Source organism: Bos mutus, chromosome 14 (assembly GCF_027580195.1).
Source record: "Bos mutus isolate GX-2022 chromosome 14, NWIPB_WYAK_1.1, whole genome shotgun sequence".
Taxonomy (NCBI): domain Eukaryota; kingdom Metazoa; phylum Chordata; class Mammalia; order Artiodactyla; family Bovidae; genus Bos; species Bos mutus.
In genome coordinates, this window is record NC_091630.1 from 38,047,785 (window position 1) to 38,063,658 (window position 15,874).

General features: G+C 37.0%; 1 protein-coding gene across 3 annotated transcripts in view; it reads left to right on the forward strand.

The window, feature by feature from the left end:
• ZNF704 (zinc finger protein 704) overlaps window positions 1–15,874 on the forward strand; it is a 279,969-nt gene that overhangs the window by 60,597 nt on the left and 203,498 nt on the right. The window lies entirely within an intron of this gene.

The following is a 15,874-nucleotide window of genomic DNA, read 5'->3' on the forward strand; positions in this document are numbered from 1 at the left end:
TGGAGTATAGATCGTAGGTGGCCTGCAGAGCCTAAAATATTTATATGTGACTCATTACAGGAAAAGTTTGGTGATCCCTGGTTTATATCATGGTAATCCTTTTAAGACAGATCTAGCTTAGAATTGGGCCAAGAGGGCTTATCTGCAATATCAAAAGGCTTTTATCACATTGTAATTCTACTTAAACTGCATCCAACAGCACTGAATCAGAGGATAATATTGTGGCAGCATTATAGTGGAACAGTAGTGGAAGATACGTGCTAGAACTTAACTTATTTTTTGGCCTCTCATGTATCTCAGCTAGAAAGTAAGTTCCATGTCGGCTGTGATTTTAGTCCATCTTGTTTATGCTGCATTCCTGCACTAGGACCATGTTTAATTATATATTAAGGGCTCAGTAAATATTTGTTGAGTGGAGAAAAGAAAGGAAATGCTGTAGCATGAAAGCTTGCTGATTTTTAATACATGAAATATATTTTGTTACCAAAAACCATCTATAATGAAACTTCATAAGCAGTTGTTGGAGAAGGTCTGCATTTGTGCAAGTGGTTTCTGACAGCTAACTAGGAAAATAGTATCTTTGGAAAAGGAATAAATATTCCTTTTCTACCTATTCACTGCCTGTAATTAGACTTTAATTTATTTTTACATGAAATCAAAAGTATCTTCTCTTAAAAAACTATGTATTTTTCTATTCTGATACCAAATTTGTCAGACTTTGTAAAATTATAGACCTCTTTCTTTCTCTTAACTTTTAATTGAAACTTTTCATATGTTCATTACCTCTGCTTAACTACTTGGAATTATTTGCTTGTCTAATTTTTTCATATAAAGTACATGCTAAATTGTTTAGGATTAATTCCTTTAACTGGGAGTTCACTATGAAATGTCTTATCATGATCTGAACCTGATAAGCCCTTCAATTCGTATCTGTTATTTGGTTGACTCACAGGTAAAATGAATGGCATGTAATTTGAATGTGAAGAGTTATGGTTTTGTTTTTTTCCTAAGCTTTTAGGACAAGAATTAGACTTCCCACTGTCACATAGTTTGGTGCCAACTTGCAATTCTATAGAACTTACTCTATGGAAAATTTTCATTAGACCATTTTATATGTTAAGAGACCTGGAATTCATAATTTATGCTAAAAATCTGTTAAGGATTCATTTATTTCCACCCATTGACCTATCATTCTATTTTCTTGGATCTTGTCGTGTGGTTCTGATATCAATTTAATGATGGCCTCATAAAATGGTTTAGGAAGTGTTCCCTCCTCTTTGTTTTCTGAATTTGTTTTGTGGTATTTTTTTCCTTAAAAGGTAGGTCTACTGGTAAAGCCAAATGGACCTGGAGTTTTCTTTATGGAAGTGTTTTTTTAATTACAGATTCAATTTATAAGATTTGTATACAGTTCACCCATGAACAACACAGGTTTGAGCTGTACAAGTTCACTTAAATGCAGATCTTTTTCAATGGTAGATGCTATAGCACTACATGGTCCTCGGCTGAATCTGCAGATGTGGAGGGATCATGGATACCGAGGGCCGACTGTAAGTTATATGCCGATTAACCCTCACATTGTTCCAGGGTCAACTGTAGTGCTATTCAGGTTTCACGTTTGTTTTTGAGTCAATTTTGGTAATATGTGTCTTTCAAAGAATTTATCCATGACATGTAAAATTGTTAAACAGCATGTAGCTGTTCATAATATTGCCTTTTAAAAAAATGTTGAGAATCTACAGTAATGTTCCCTCTTTCATTTCTGATGTTGGTCAGTGTGTTATCTATTTTTTAACCAGTCTGACTAGCAGTTTACCACTTTGGCTATTCTCAAAGAGCCAGCTTTTGCATATATTGACTTTGTTGTTAGTCCATTCTCTATTTCACTGATTTATTTTTTATTATTTCTTTCTTTCTGCTTATTTTGGGTTTAAATTCCTCCTCTTTTTCTAGTTTCTTAGGATAGAGTTTTAGATTGTTAACTATAGACTTTTCTTCTTTACAACTGTAAGTTATATGCTATGACTCCTTTGAAGCACTTCTTTATATTGTTGTTATTTAGTCTCTAAATTGTGTCCAATTCTTGTGACCCCATGGACTACAGCTTGCCAGCCTCCTCTGTCCATAGCATTTCCCTGGCAAGAATACTGGAGTGGGTTGCCATTTCCTTCTCTAGGAGATCTTTCTGACCCAGGGACTGAACCGACATCTCGCATCAGCAGGTGGATTCTTTACCTCCGAGCCACCTGGGAAATCACTTCTTTATATGCACTTCCCAAATTTTGTTCAGTTATTTCTTTTTTAAAATTGGATTATTATAATTAGGTTTATTTTTTAAAAGTAAAGAGAGATATTTTTCATCTTATTATTTGTAGTTGGGAAAACAATCCAGAACACAGAAATATAAAGCATATTCTTAAAATAGGATATTTAACTCATTACATTCATTATAATTACTGATATCTGATTCATTGTAATTACTGATAATTTTGCATCTTAATTTTTTTAAACCATGCTTTACTATGTTTTCTTTTTTCCTACCTTTTGTTTAATTCATTTAGCTTGATTATAAAGTTATGTATTCTATTTCATTTTTGGGGGATTTGCTCAATACCTTATTTTTAAAAGCTTTTATTCTTTTTCATAGCTGTTCTAGGTTCCAAGATTGAAAGAAAGTTACAGAGATTTCTCACATACCCTGTGTCCCCACACACATCACACCCTTCCATCTGTCATTATTTTTGTCCTAAATTTTACTTCTATGCATGTTTGTGTTGTGCATTAAAGTATAAGGACATGTTTAGTATCATACAGAGTATTTATTTTTTTGTTGCCTAAAATATACTCCATACTCTGCTTATTGATGCCTTCCCTTCCCTGAACTCCTGGAAACCAGTCATCTTTTTACTGTGTCCATAGTTATGTCTTTTTCAGAATGTCTGTAGTTGGAATAATGTACTATGCAGCCTTTTCAGACTGGCTTCTTTCACTGAGTAATATGCATTTCTTTATTCAACATATTTATTAGTTACGTGGATTTTTATGTACCAGATACTGAAATACAAGGTAGAGTACATTAGATATATTTCCTGCTCTCATAGAATTGAGGAGAGAGATATTCTAAACAATACAAATATAAATATATAATTATAAATTATATAATTTATAATGTCCAGGACATTCAATCTATTAAACGTACAGGACACTATGAGGTTCATAAGTAAGAAGACTTATATTGAAGCATAAGGAAAGCTCTCTTTAAGGAAACTACATTTTAGCTGACACCTAAAGAATGAGGAAGAGTTTGATTGACTAGGGAGGAAGGTGTTCTAGGGAGGGGAGAATATGCATGAAAACCCTAAGGTAAGAGGGAAGGCCTGTGTGGCTAAAGCACAGAGAATTGGGGAGAGCGGCCGGAGATGAGGTTGGAGAGGCAGGCAGGAGCCAAATCATGTTGAGCTATATTGATTGTGGTAATGATTTTTAAAGTATATATTTAGGTTGATAAGAATTTTATGGAGAAGAATGGTTAATGCTACTTTTGTATTTAGGTGTTAGATCATTAGATCACATTACATATAGATTAGGTTCCCAGGTGGGCTAGTAATTAAGAACCCGCCTGCCAATGCAGGAGACATAAGAGACGCGGGTTCGATCCCTGGATTGGGAAGATCCCCTGGAGGAGGACATGGCAACCCACTCTAGTATCCTTGCCTGGAGAATCCCAAGGACAGAGGAGCCTGGTGGGCTATACAGTCCATGGAGTCACAGAGTCGGACACAACTGAAGTAACTTAGCATGCATAGATTGGGTTGGGGAGGGACAAGAATGGATTCAGTGAGACTAGTCAGGAAGTTACTGCTTTAGTACAGAAGAGATGTCATGGGACTTTGCACTAGAGTAGTGACAGCTGACATGAAGTGGGAAGACTCATGTGTATTTTTGAAGTAGATGCGAGGTTTCTTGGTTGTAAACAATAGCAAAGGGCTCGCTGATTGAACAAAGGATGAAATTTCCTGAAAGAGTTATAAAGTTTCTGGGAAGGCTGAATAATCAACTTAAAAAGTGGATAGCAGAGTGGGCAGCTAGAAACATAGTGTGTTCATTCATTCTATAGAACTGGGGCCTACAACTGAGCTTCTTGGCTTTTGAAGCAAGAGATGTGTGTGTTTGGAAATTCTCCAGGCACTAGAAGTAAATTCAGCCGCTGGAACGTAAATTTAACAAATGACAGACCGACGGCGGCTAGGCTTCTGACCCCACGTGAATTTTTGTTTCTAACTATCATCATTAGTGTTTATCAGAGAGCATTAACTTATTTCCAGTTGTAACTGTGATGCCTTAAAATACATTGATTTCTAATGTCACTTGCTGTTGAGCCTCTTAAAAAACAACACTAAACCATTAGGCAAACATTATTAGATAACCTGGACCCATTAAAGCATGGCATTTGTTGTTCTCTTTTTGCCAGACATTGTTTTTTTGGAAGTACTGATGCTTAAGTTGGTTGGATTTCACCCAAATAACAATTACAATGTGATTATGCAAAGTAGTAACTGTCTTCTAATTATAACTCTAAAGCTAAAGAAATCTATTAGCAAACTAGTTATAACTAGGGAAAAAAAGAAAATTTTGGCCCCAAATATTCCTAGACCTAACAGCAGTTTATTAGAATACTCCAGATTGTTAGTTTGCTGTTGGAAAAAAAATTGAGCCATACGGCCCTGTTTGTTTTGCAGGGTTTTAAAATATACTGATGTCAGATATATCACTTGCTGGGTAAAATGAAGTCATCTTCTCCTTATAGAATGCCTCTCTGGGAATTGTATCATTTAAAAAGAACTTCAGAAGCTTGTTAACCTTTAAGTTCAAAGTCAGGAAAGGACCTGAGCTACAAGCAATATCTTATGTGTACATGGAAAATTGTGAACTAATTTGGACCGTCATTCTCAGTGGTGTTCCCCACATTTTCTTCTTTGTCTTTCATGTCCTGTGTATGACTGATAGAAAAGTATTTTATGTCTAACCTGGAATGAAGTGAGAGATAAGGCAAGATTGCTATCATCATTTCTGAATCACCAGACGCCTAGCAGTTTCTGGAGCAAATGTTTAATGTTTAAATGTATTAAAAACATTTCTGGTCACAAGCTCTGTAACCAGTATGAAACTACTGAAAAGAAGGAAACTGTTACAGGTCTCGAAGAATCTCATTGAACATTGAATATGTCCAATTTTAACAACATATCTTGGGAGGGCAGTATAAATGTACCTACCTATGTTGGAGAAAGACTAATGCTATATAATTGTTAAGAACCAAAGCAATCTCTACAAAGTAGCTTTTAAGACCAGCTTTTCCAGGAAACCTTTATCCACTTGCATCCCTTCCTATCCTTTCAGTAATTCAGGTCAGCAAATAACTGTTGTTCCTGTTTTCTTGCTGCAGTCTGTCTGTTTCTTACACAACAGCCAAAATGATCTTCCCAAAGCACAAATTCAGTAATGTGGATAGAGGACAGAGACAGGAAGTTGCTAGGAACCCACATAATTGACATCAGGACTTAAAGAAACACATTGTACCATCAGGACACCATCAAGTCACATCTTGCCGGGGATTTAAAGTCAACAAATAAATCAAGATTAAGTAGAAACAAAGTTATTATTTACAATGTCTTTGATCACCTGTGAGACCAGCACCCTCCATTAAAGACTTGAGATCAGAAACCGATTGAAAAAAAGACAATTATTCTCTCCCTTCCTACACAAAATTTTATTGAACCGAATGGTGGGACTTCTGTCTGTTGTGTTATTTTTTTAGGTTCTCTCTTCCTGCCAAATGCTTATAGTTGAATTTCTGTGATCTAAATGCACATATGCTACAACTCTATTCTCATAATAGCCTATGAAATGATGAAAGTTGTTAATAAGGTGAGTCAGGGACCAGTAGTTCTAAAACAGTGGTTCTCTTTCCTGTACTGACTCTGATAACATTGACTGGCAATATTTTCTTAGTGATAACTTAGAAAAGTTTGTCTTTTGTGATATAAGTTTGGCTCAGATTGTGTATGTGTAAGAGACAACTTTACACACTTTTTGTGTTGATTTTAAATATGGCGTTTGTTGCTAAGTTGCTAAGTCATATCCGACACTTTGCAACCCCATGGACTGCAGCACGCCAGGTTTCCCTATCCTCCACTTTCTCCCAGAGTTTGTTCAAACTCATGTCCATTGAGTCAGTGATGCCATTCAATCATCTCATCCTCTGTTGTCCCCCCTCTCTTCTTGCCCTGGTCTTTCCCAACATCACGGTCTTTTCACTCATTTACAATCATTTTGTTTTATATCTCTTTATTATAAGTACCACATTAGTGCCAAATTAGAATGTGCCACCTGTTTATAACTTCATTGTGAATTTTCAATTTTGCATATTAATGTGGGTTTTTAAAATAATGAGTGATTTAAGTCACTTTGCTATTAATGAAGGATATGCTGTTTGTATCAGTTGGGCAGTGCTGAGTAAAATACTGTGGAAGAGTAACCCAGAGAGTATTTTGCTTATGGAAATAAGTCAGACAGAGAAAGACACAGTTATATGATACCATTTATATGTAGAGTCTAAAAAATGATACAGATGAATCTATACAAACAAGGAATGGATTCACAGACATAGAAAATAAATGTATGGTTATCAAAGGGGAGAGTAGAGAGGAAGGAAAAATTAGGGGTATGGGATTAACAGATAAAAACTACTATATATAAAAGAGATACACAACAAGGATTTACTGTATGGCTCGGGGAATTATACCCGAGATTATAAGATTAATTATAAGATTATTGTATTTCTTAATAACCTATCATGCAAAAAAAAAAAAAAAAGGAATCACTGTGCTGAACACATGAAAGTAACACAGTATTGTAAATCAACTGTACTTCATTTTTTAAGAAGTGTGACATTCAAGCATCTGCAGGCATCACCTCCAGGAAGTTCTTAGATAATTAATAAACGCTCTTTGTGTAAATCATTTCTAGCAGCAAAATGGAGAAAATTTAACACCCAAAGCTTTTGGTGGACCGGTAGCTTTGTTGTACTAAGTGGATCACTGACTTTGTTGCACAGGTTGGGTATGTGGGAATATTCCAGAATGCTTAAGAGTGCCATTATTCTGCTTTTCTGATGCCACTGGTTGCCTCTGAAGAATCGGTTTATGTTTAGATTTTACACATCTTTTTTTTGTCCCTCCCTACTTCTGTTCAAAATTTAAACAATGAAGGAGTAGAAACAATTGGATTCCCACTACCTCCCACTCCCTACTTCCTCCTGCCAATATAAATTCTGTATTCTGTTCTAATTACAGAAAGGCAAATAATAATTAAACAAGATGTTGGTCATTTATTTAAAACAAATTGTGTCTGAGCAGCATTGTATAATAGAGTTTTCATATGAGTTACATATGTAAAATTTGAGCATATGTAAAATATGAGCTACATATTTAAAATTTCTAATAGTTACATTAAAAGCAGGATAAAGAAATAGGTGAAATAATTTCAATACTACATATTATTTAACTCAACATATCCCAAATATCATTATTTCCCTTTAATCAATATACAGTGTTGCTTCCCTGGTGGCTCAGCAATAAAGAATCTGCCTGCCAGTGCAGGAGACACGAGTTCAATCCCTGGGTCAGGAAGATCCCCTGGTGAAACAAATATTTTAGTTCCCACTCCAGTATTCTTGCCTGGAAAATTCCATGAACAAAAGTACAGTCCATGGAGTTACAAATAGTTGGACATGACTTAGCAACTAAACAGCAGTGAGATATTTTACATTCTTTTTTGCATATTAAGTCTAAAAAATTCAACGTATATTTTACTGTTACACCACCTCTCAGTTTGGACTGGGCACATTTCAAACAATCAGTAGCTACAGAGGTTGTGAGGACTATTGGACAGTGCATGTTCAGAGTAAAACATTGGTTATTATACCTTTCAGTCCAGCTTATCATTTATCCCCAAGACAGGGGATATCTCTTTTTTTCTTGCTCCGACACACATGAAGAAAATGCCTCACTCACAGAGATGCAGTGGAGCAGCAGCCTTTTACCGCAGTGTTTCTTAAGGGTTAGTAAGGGACGAAGGAATAGCCCATGTAAGGAGAGAGACATTTCAGCGTCTGTGGATCAGGGAATATTTAGTTAGAAAAACAATCTGCAGCACAGATCCAAGTATGTCTCTTCCTTTCCAGTTGTGAACAACTAATGTTTTTGTATTATTATAATTGCTATGAGAATATTTAAATTCCATCCAAATAAAAGAAAGGTTAAGTTGATATAGCCACAGTTCTGGCTTTTTTTAAAATATGAAAGCAGCTTCATTTCCAGAGTTTGAAAATGGCTCTTTAGTTGTTACCAGATACTCTGACATTCCCTATGTAGCAGCTGTTACCAGTTCTAACAGGCCAAGTCAAGACTTTAGGCTTGGACCTGGGTTGTCACACTTACTGCATTTCTTATGATTTTTTAAATATAGTAACAAAATAGTTAATGAAAACATACTACTGGTAAAGTAGAAAATACAACAAATATATAATTTTTTAGAATGACTCCAAAGAACAAATGGTTTACTTTGTTTCTAGCTTAAAGCTATTATTGATTCTTCTTTTAAATATTGACCTATGTTTTTTCCCCTCCTATATATAGATTTCTGGGTGGAAGAGGGCTAAGGGGTTAGGCTGGAGAGTTAGCCTTGACTTGAAATACTTTCAGAATTTGATTTTTATCTGTTAAGTTATTCAAGTGATGGATTGACATTTCAGAAAAGTCACCAGGTACCTGTGGAGATGAGAAGGTAGGGAGGACATCTGTGTAAGCTCTGACACTGAAGGCAGAAAGAATAAGAGGCAGATGTAGAAATCTGAAAGAGATCATTGTGAAACCTTTAACTAGGACAGAAGCATCACAGCAGAGGGCTATGTTCAAGAGTGTGAAGTGCAGACTCTACAGAACTTGGGGGAATACAGCAGATGGGAAGCTTAAGTAAGTACTCGGGATGGTTCCAGAAACTGTGTTGTGCATATCTGGATGGATAAAGTGGTTGGTGATGCTGTTTAAATAAAAAAGTAATTCAGAAGTAATACAAGAGAAAATAGATTGGATGGAGGGAAGGGGTTTGGTTTTAAACATGTTAAATCCAAATTACCTTTAACAATAAAACTATAGTAACAAAGGCCTGCACTCTCTGAGCAAAAGTTATATGAATAATAAATGTATTTATGAAGAATAGTATATAGACCAACTGAAGCAGTCAAAGCACAATCATAATGTAAACACATTACTAGACGTGCTTGCTAGTTTATTTTATTTTAACATAACTATCATTTCTCCACATCTTGATATTCACATATTGGCTTTTCTTGGGGCAAGAGCTGCTCATAGAGTTTAATCTCTAAATGATGAAAAGATTTTGATGACTCTCCCCAGTTCAGGGTTTGTTTTGACCAGATTTGACAAACATTTGCTTCTTTAATGGAGTGCGTGCACTCCCCTTTCCTAAATCATCACTTTCAGCCACTTTCCTAAATAAGTTTCAGTCACTTGATAGATTTGCCTAATTTCTCTGCCCCTTTCTAAGAATAGCATATCATAAGGTTATCTGCTATTTTGTATATCCAATTTGTGACCATGTACTAGAAAATAAATAAAATGTGGCTTTCATCTTCAGAATATGAGATTTCATCAAATCACATTGTTGTTCAGTTGCTAAGTCGTGTCCAGCCCTTTGTAAACCTATGGACTGCTGCACGTCAGGCTTCCCTGTCCTTCACCATCTCCCAGAGTTTGCTCAAACTCATAACCTTTGAATAAGTGATGCCATCCAACCGTCTCATCCTCTGTTGCCCCCTTCTCCTCCTGCTCTCAGTCTTTCCCAGCATCAGGGTCTTTTACAATGAGTCAGATTTTCACATCAGGTGGCCAAAGTCTTGGAGCTTCAAACTTGGCATTTTTGTTCCCTGGGATTGATTTCATCAGGATAACTCTAATCTTTGAGGTTACTTGAATGTGACCACTGTACCAAGTTGTGCAAAAGCCACTGAATAAAACACAACTTTGAATCTTAAATACTGGTAATTGTGAACTGTTTTTGGAAAAACCATGCTCTCTAACCACTAATTGGTAAATATATTAACCATGTGGGTTTCAAAATATCACCTCAATTCTTTGCACATACAATGTAATTTCACAAATACTAAGCAGGTAGTGTTAATGATCACACAGAGCTATCACTGGCGAAAGTGCCAGACAGCTGCACCACATTTGTAAGGAGGCTTAGAGGCATGGGGAGCATGGCATTTCGCCTGTATTGTGCTTTGTAATCTTCACAGAAAGCAGAAAGCTGTTCCCCCCCCTGAAAAGGTTGGGGAAAGCTGTATTTAAGAATACAGTTCCCCCACATGTTTATTTTTCAGAGCTGAAACAAGCTTTATTTGTCCGTTTTGATTCATCCCTAATGAGTAAACTATGCAGTCATATTTTCCACATATCTACAGATAATGACACAGAGTGAAAATTAACATTTGCATTTGCAGAGAAACTGCTACCAACTTGAGAAGTAATGAATTTTTGTGATTTTCCACCAACATGTTGTCTCAAATTTATCTTCACATTCAATTAATAACTGTCCCTTTCTCTGTAGTCAATTTAAACAAAATAAATAAAAAACAAATCTGCTGTCACTTTCAGATCAAAATATAATTTTAAGGAATAAGAAAGTTCTTGAGCATATTTCTATATTAAAGTATTTTTGAAAATAGAACTGGTGGTTAGGAGGGAGGAATTTGGGGTTCTGCTACTCTTTGATCTTTAGGGAGTCCTTTGACCTTCTCCCATGTGTCCAGGGCCAGGCACTGTCCGTGCTTCTTCCCCTTGGAAGGTTTACTTTCTGGCTGTGTCTCAGCTTCTCTCGAGCTAGCCAGGGAGTTTCCCTTCTCTGAACACTGTCCAAATCTTGTGAAACAGGCTGTGCTTTCCATAGATATAATCAGACTGGATAATAGAAACCAAGAAGGTTTGGGTCTTTATTATCTCCTTCAAAGCTAGAAGACTCAGCAATCTCCTAAGGTTAAAAAGAAGTAAAAACCCATTTCAAAAATATGAATATATTCAACTCAAGATTTCAAAGTGTTAGTTTGCTAAGCTAAATCGTCAATAGTTTTTTGTAACTAAGTGATGAATATGCAAAAAGGTCATCATGCTCCTCGGTATATCAGTGGTATATTATATATGTCTTTACACTTTTTATGCTTCAACATTTTTCTATAAAAACAAAAAGACCATTAAGCAGAGCTGATATATTTATAAGCTAAGGAAGCTCATTCTGTTGCTCACACTTTCTACTCTGAAAACATTGGTTCATTTCCTATTGGAGAACTTTTATTAAAATCAATTACAGTTAACCTTAAACAACATAGCATGGGCTTGAAGTGCATGGGTACCCTTATACACGGATTTTTTTTTTTTTTCAATAAATCTGTACTAAAGTACTACACAATCGGTGGTTGGTTGAATCCATAAATGTGGAACCACACATATTGATGGCTGACTATAATGTTATACATGAATTTTCAACTGCACAGAGGTTGGTGCCCCAAACCTGCATTGTTCAAGAGTCAACTGTTTGGATAACCACTTAGAAGTTTATTGAGTGTCCTCTTAAAGTGTAGTATGCTGTACCAGGGTCTATCCTGTATAGAATTAAGTAAGCTTTCTTTCTCATTATTTGAAAAACACACTTTTTTTTCCTAGGATAGACCACAAAAACAAGTCTCAGTAAATCTGAGAACTTTGACACCGTATTAAGCATCTCTTTCAACCATAGCAGCATGAGACTAGAAATCAACTGTGAGGAAAAAACTGCAAAAACACAAACACGTGAAAGCTTTTATACATGTTTACAGTATGCTACTAAACAACCAATGGGCCATAGAAGAAATCAAGGAGGATTTGAAAGTGTAATGAAAATGGATACATAACAATCTATAATCTGTGGGAGGCAGCAAAAGGAGTTCTAAGGGAAATTTATAGTGATACAAACCGACCTGTGGGAAATCTCAAAGAAACACTCTAATCTTACAGCTGTAGGAACTAGAAAAATATAAACAAAACCCAAAGTTAGTAGAAGGAAAGAAATCCTAAAGATTGAAGTAGAAATGGATGAAATAGAGGCTGAAAAATAAAAAATAGAAAAGGTCAATGAAACTAAGAGCTGATTCTTTGACAAGATAAAGAAAATTGATAAACCTTTGGTCAGACTCATCAAGAAAAAAATGAGAAAGGGCCCACATAATAAAGAATGAAAAAGAAGTTACAGCTGTCACTACATAAATCCGAAGGATCATAAGAGATTACTGTGAACAAAATGGATGAACTAGAAGATGTGGATAAATTCCTAAAAACTTAGTTTCCCAGGATTGAATCAGTAGGAAATATAAAATATAAGCAGAATGATTACCAGTAATTAAATTGAGTCAGTGATTTTAAAAATCCCAGCAAATGAAAGTCCAGAACCGAGTGGTTTCATAGGTGAACGCTACCAAATATTTAAAGAGTTAGCATCTATCCTTCTTAAACTATTCTTTAAAAAATTAAGGAGAAGAAATGCTTCAGAACTCATTCTACAAAGTCTGCGTCACCCTTATACGAAACCAGACAAGGACGCCAGAAGAAAATAGGCCAATGTTCCTGATTTATTCAAAATAAATGAATAGTTCAGTTCAGTTCAGTCGCTCAGTAGGGTCTGACTATTTGTGACCCGGTGGACTGCAGCATGCCAGGCTTACCTGTCCAGCACCAACTCCCGGAGCTTGCTCAAACTCATATCCATCGAGTCGGTGATGCCATCCAACCATCTCATCCTCTGTTGTCCCCTTCTCCTGCCTTCAATCTTTCCCAGCATCGGGGTCTTTTCCAATAGTTAGATCTTCACATTAGGTAGCCAAAGTATTGGAGTTTTAGCTTCAGCATCCATCCTTCCAATGAATATTCAGGATTGATTTCCTTTAGGATGGACTGGTTGGATCTCCTTGTAGTCCAAGGAACTCTCAAGAGTCTTCTCCAACACCACAGTTCAAAAGCATCAGTTCTTTGGTGCTCAGCTTTCTTTACAGTCCAACTCTCACATCCATACATGACCACTGGAAAAACCATAACTTTGTCTACAGGGACCTTTGTAGGCAAAGTAATGTCTCTGCTTTTTAATATGCTATCTAGGTTGGTCATAAGTTTTCTTCCAAGGAGCAAATGTCTTAATTTCATGGCTGCAGTCACCATCTGCAGTGATTTTGGAGCCCAAGAAAATAAAGTCTGTCACTGTTTCCATTGTTCCCCCCATCTATTTGCCATGAATTGATGGGACCAGATGCCATGATCTTAGTTTTCTGAGTGTTGTTTTAAGCCAACTTTTTTACTCTCCTCTTTCACTTTCATCAAGAGGCTCTTTAGTTCTTCACTTTCTGCCATAAGGATAGTGCCATCTGCGTATCTGAGGTTATTGCTATTTCTCCCTGAAATCTGGATTCCAGCTTGTGCTTTATCAAGCCTGGCATTTCGCATGATGTACTCTGCATATAAGTTAAATAAGCAGGGTGACAATATACAGCCTTGACGTACTCCTTTCCCTATTTGGAACAAGTCTGTTGTTCCATGTCCAGTTCTAACTGTTGCTTCTTGACCTGCATACAGATTTCTCAGGAGGCAGGTCAGGTGGTCTGGTATTCCCAACTCTAAGAATTTTTCACAGTTTGTTGTGATCCACACAATCAAAGACTTTGGCATAGTCAATAAAGCAGAAGTAGATGTTTTTCTAGAACTCTCTTGCCTTTTCTATGATGCAATGGATGTTGGCAATTTGATCTCTGGTTCCTCTGCCTTTTCTAAATCAAGCTTGAACATCTGGAAGTTATTGGTTCACATACTGTTGAGGTCTGGCTTGAGAATTTTGAGCATTAGTTTGCTAGCGTGTTCCTGCTGCTGCTGCTAAGTCGTGTCAGTCGTGTCCGACTCTGTACAACCCCATAGATGGCAGCCCACCAGGCTCCCCTGTCCCTGGGATTCTCCAGGCAAGAATACCGGAGTAGGTTGCCATTTCCTTTTCCAATTCATGAAAGTAAAAAGTGAAAGTGAAGTCGCGTGCAATTGTGCAGTAGTTTGAACATTCTTTGGTCTTGCCTTTCTTTGGGATTGGAATGTAAACTGACCTTTTCCAGTCCTATGGCCACTGATGAGTTTTCCAAATTTGCTGGCATATTGAGTGCAGCCCTTTCATAACATCATCTTTTAGGATATGAAATAGCTCAACTGGAATTCCATCACCTCCATTAGCTTTGTTCGTAGTGATGCTTCCTAAGGCCCACTTGACTTCACATTCTAGGATGTCTGGCTCTAGGTGGTTATCTGGGTCATGAAGATCTTTTTTGGATAGTTCTTCTGTGTCTTCTTGCCACCTCTTCATAAAATCTTCTGCTTCTGTTAGGTCCATACCATTTCTGTCCTTTTCGTGCTCATCTTTGCATGAAATGTTCCCTTGGTATCTCTAATTGTCTTGAAGAGATCTCTAGTCTTTCCCTTCTATTGTTTTCCTCTACTTCTTTGCATTGATCACTGCTGCTGCTGCTGCTCCTAAGTCGCTTCAGTTGTGTCTGACTCTGTGGGACCCCGTAGATGGCAGCCCACCAGGCTCCCCCGTCCCTGGGATTCTCTAGGCAAGAACACTGGAGTGGGTTGCCATTTCCTTCTCCAATGCATGAAAGTGAAAAGTGAAAATGAAGTCACTCAGTCGTGTCCGACTCCCAGCAACCCCATGGACTGCAGCCTACCAGGCTCCTCCGTCCGTGGGATTCTCCAGGCAAGAGTACTGGAGTGGGGTGCCATTGCCTTCTGAGGAAGGCTTAAATCCTCAACATATTAGCAAACCAAATTCAAGACTACATTCCCTGGTGACTCAGACAGTAAAGAATCTGTCTGCAATGTAGGAGACTCACCTTCTATCCCTGGGTCAGGAAGATCATCTGGAGAAGGAAATGGCTACACACTCCAGTATTCTTGCCTGAAAAAATTCCAGGAACCTGGCTACTCCTGGCTCGTCCATGGGATTGAAAAGACTTGGACACGATTGAGAGACTAACACTTTCACTTTTTCATCCTTATGATCAAGTGGGATTTATCCTAGGTATGCAAGAATGATTCAGTATCCACAGTCAATCAGTGTGACACACCACATTAACAAATTGAATAATAAAAGTCATTCATAGATATAGAGAAAGATTTTTACAGAGTTCAACATTCATTTATGATCAAAAACTCTCAACAAACTGGGTATTAGGAAACATACCTCAACATAATAAAGTCCATATATGACAAACGACTCAATGGACATGAGTTTGAGCAAACTCCGGGAGATGGCGAAGGACAGGTAAGCCTGGCATGCTGCAGTCCGTGGCGTCGCAAAGAGTCAGACACAACTGAGCGACTGAACAACAACAGCATGACAAGCCTGCAACCAACATCATATTCAGTGGTGAGACGCTGAAAGAATTTCCTTTGAGATCAGGAACAAGACAAGAATGTCCACTCTGAACCACTTTTATTCACCATTGTATTGGAAATCCTAGCCATAGTAATCAGAGAAGAAAAAGAAGGGAGGAATTTGAATTGTAAAAGAAGTAAAACTGTCACTGTTTGCAGGTGACATAATACTATATATAGAAAAACTTAATGACAACACTAAAAAAAAAAAACACCTATTAGAACTAATTTATGAATTCAATAACAAAGTTTCAGAAATCTATTCTGTTTCTATACACTAACAATGACCTGTCAAAAGA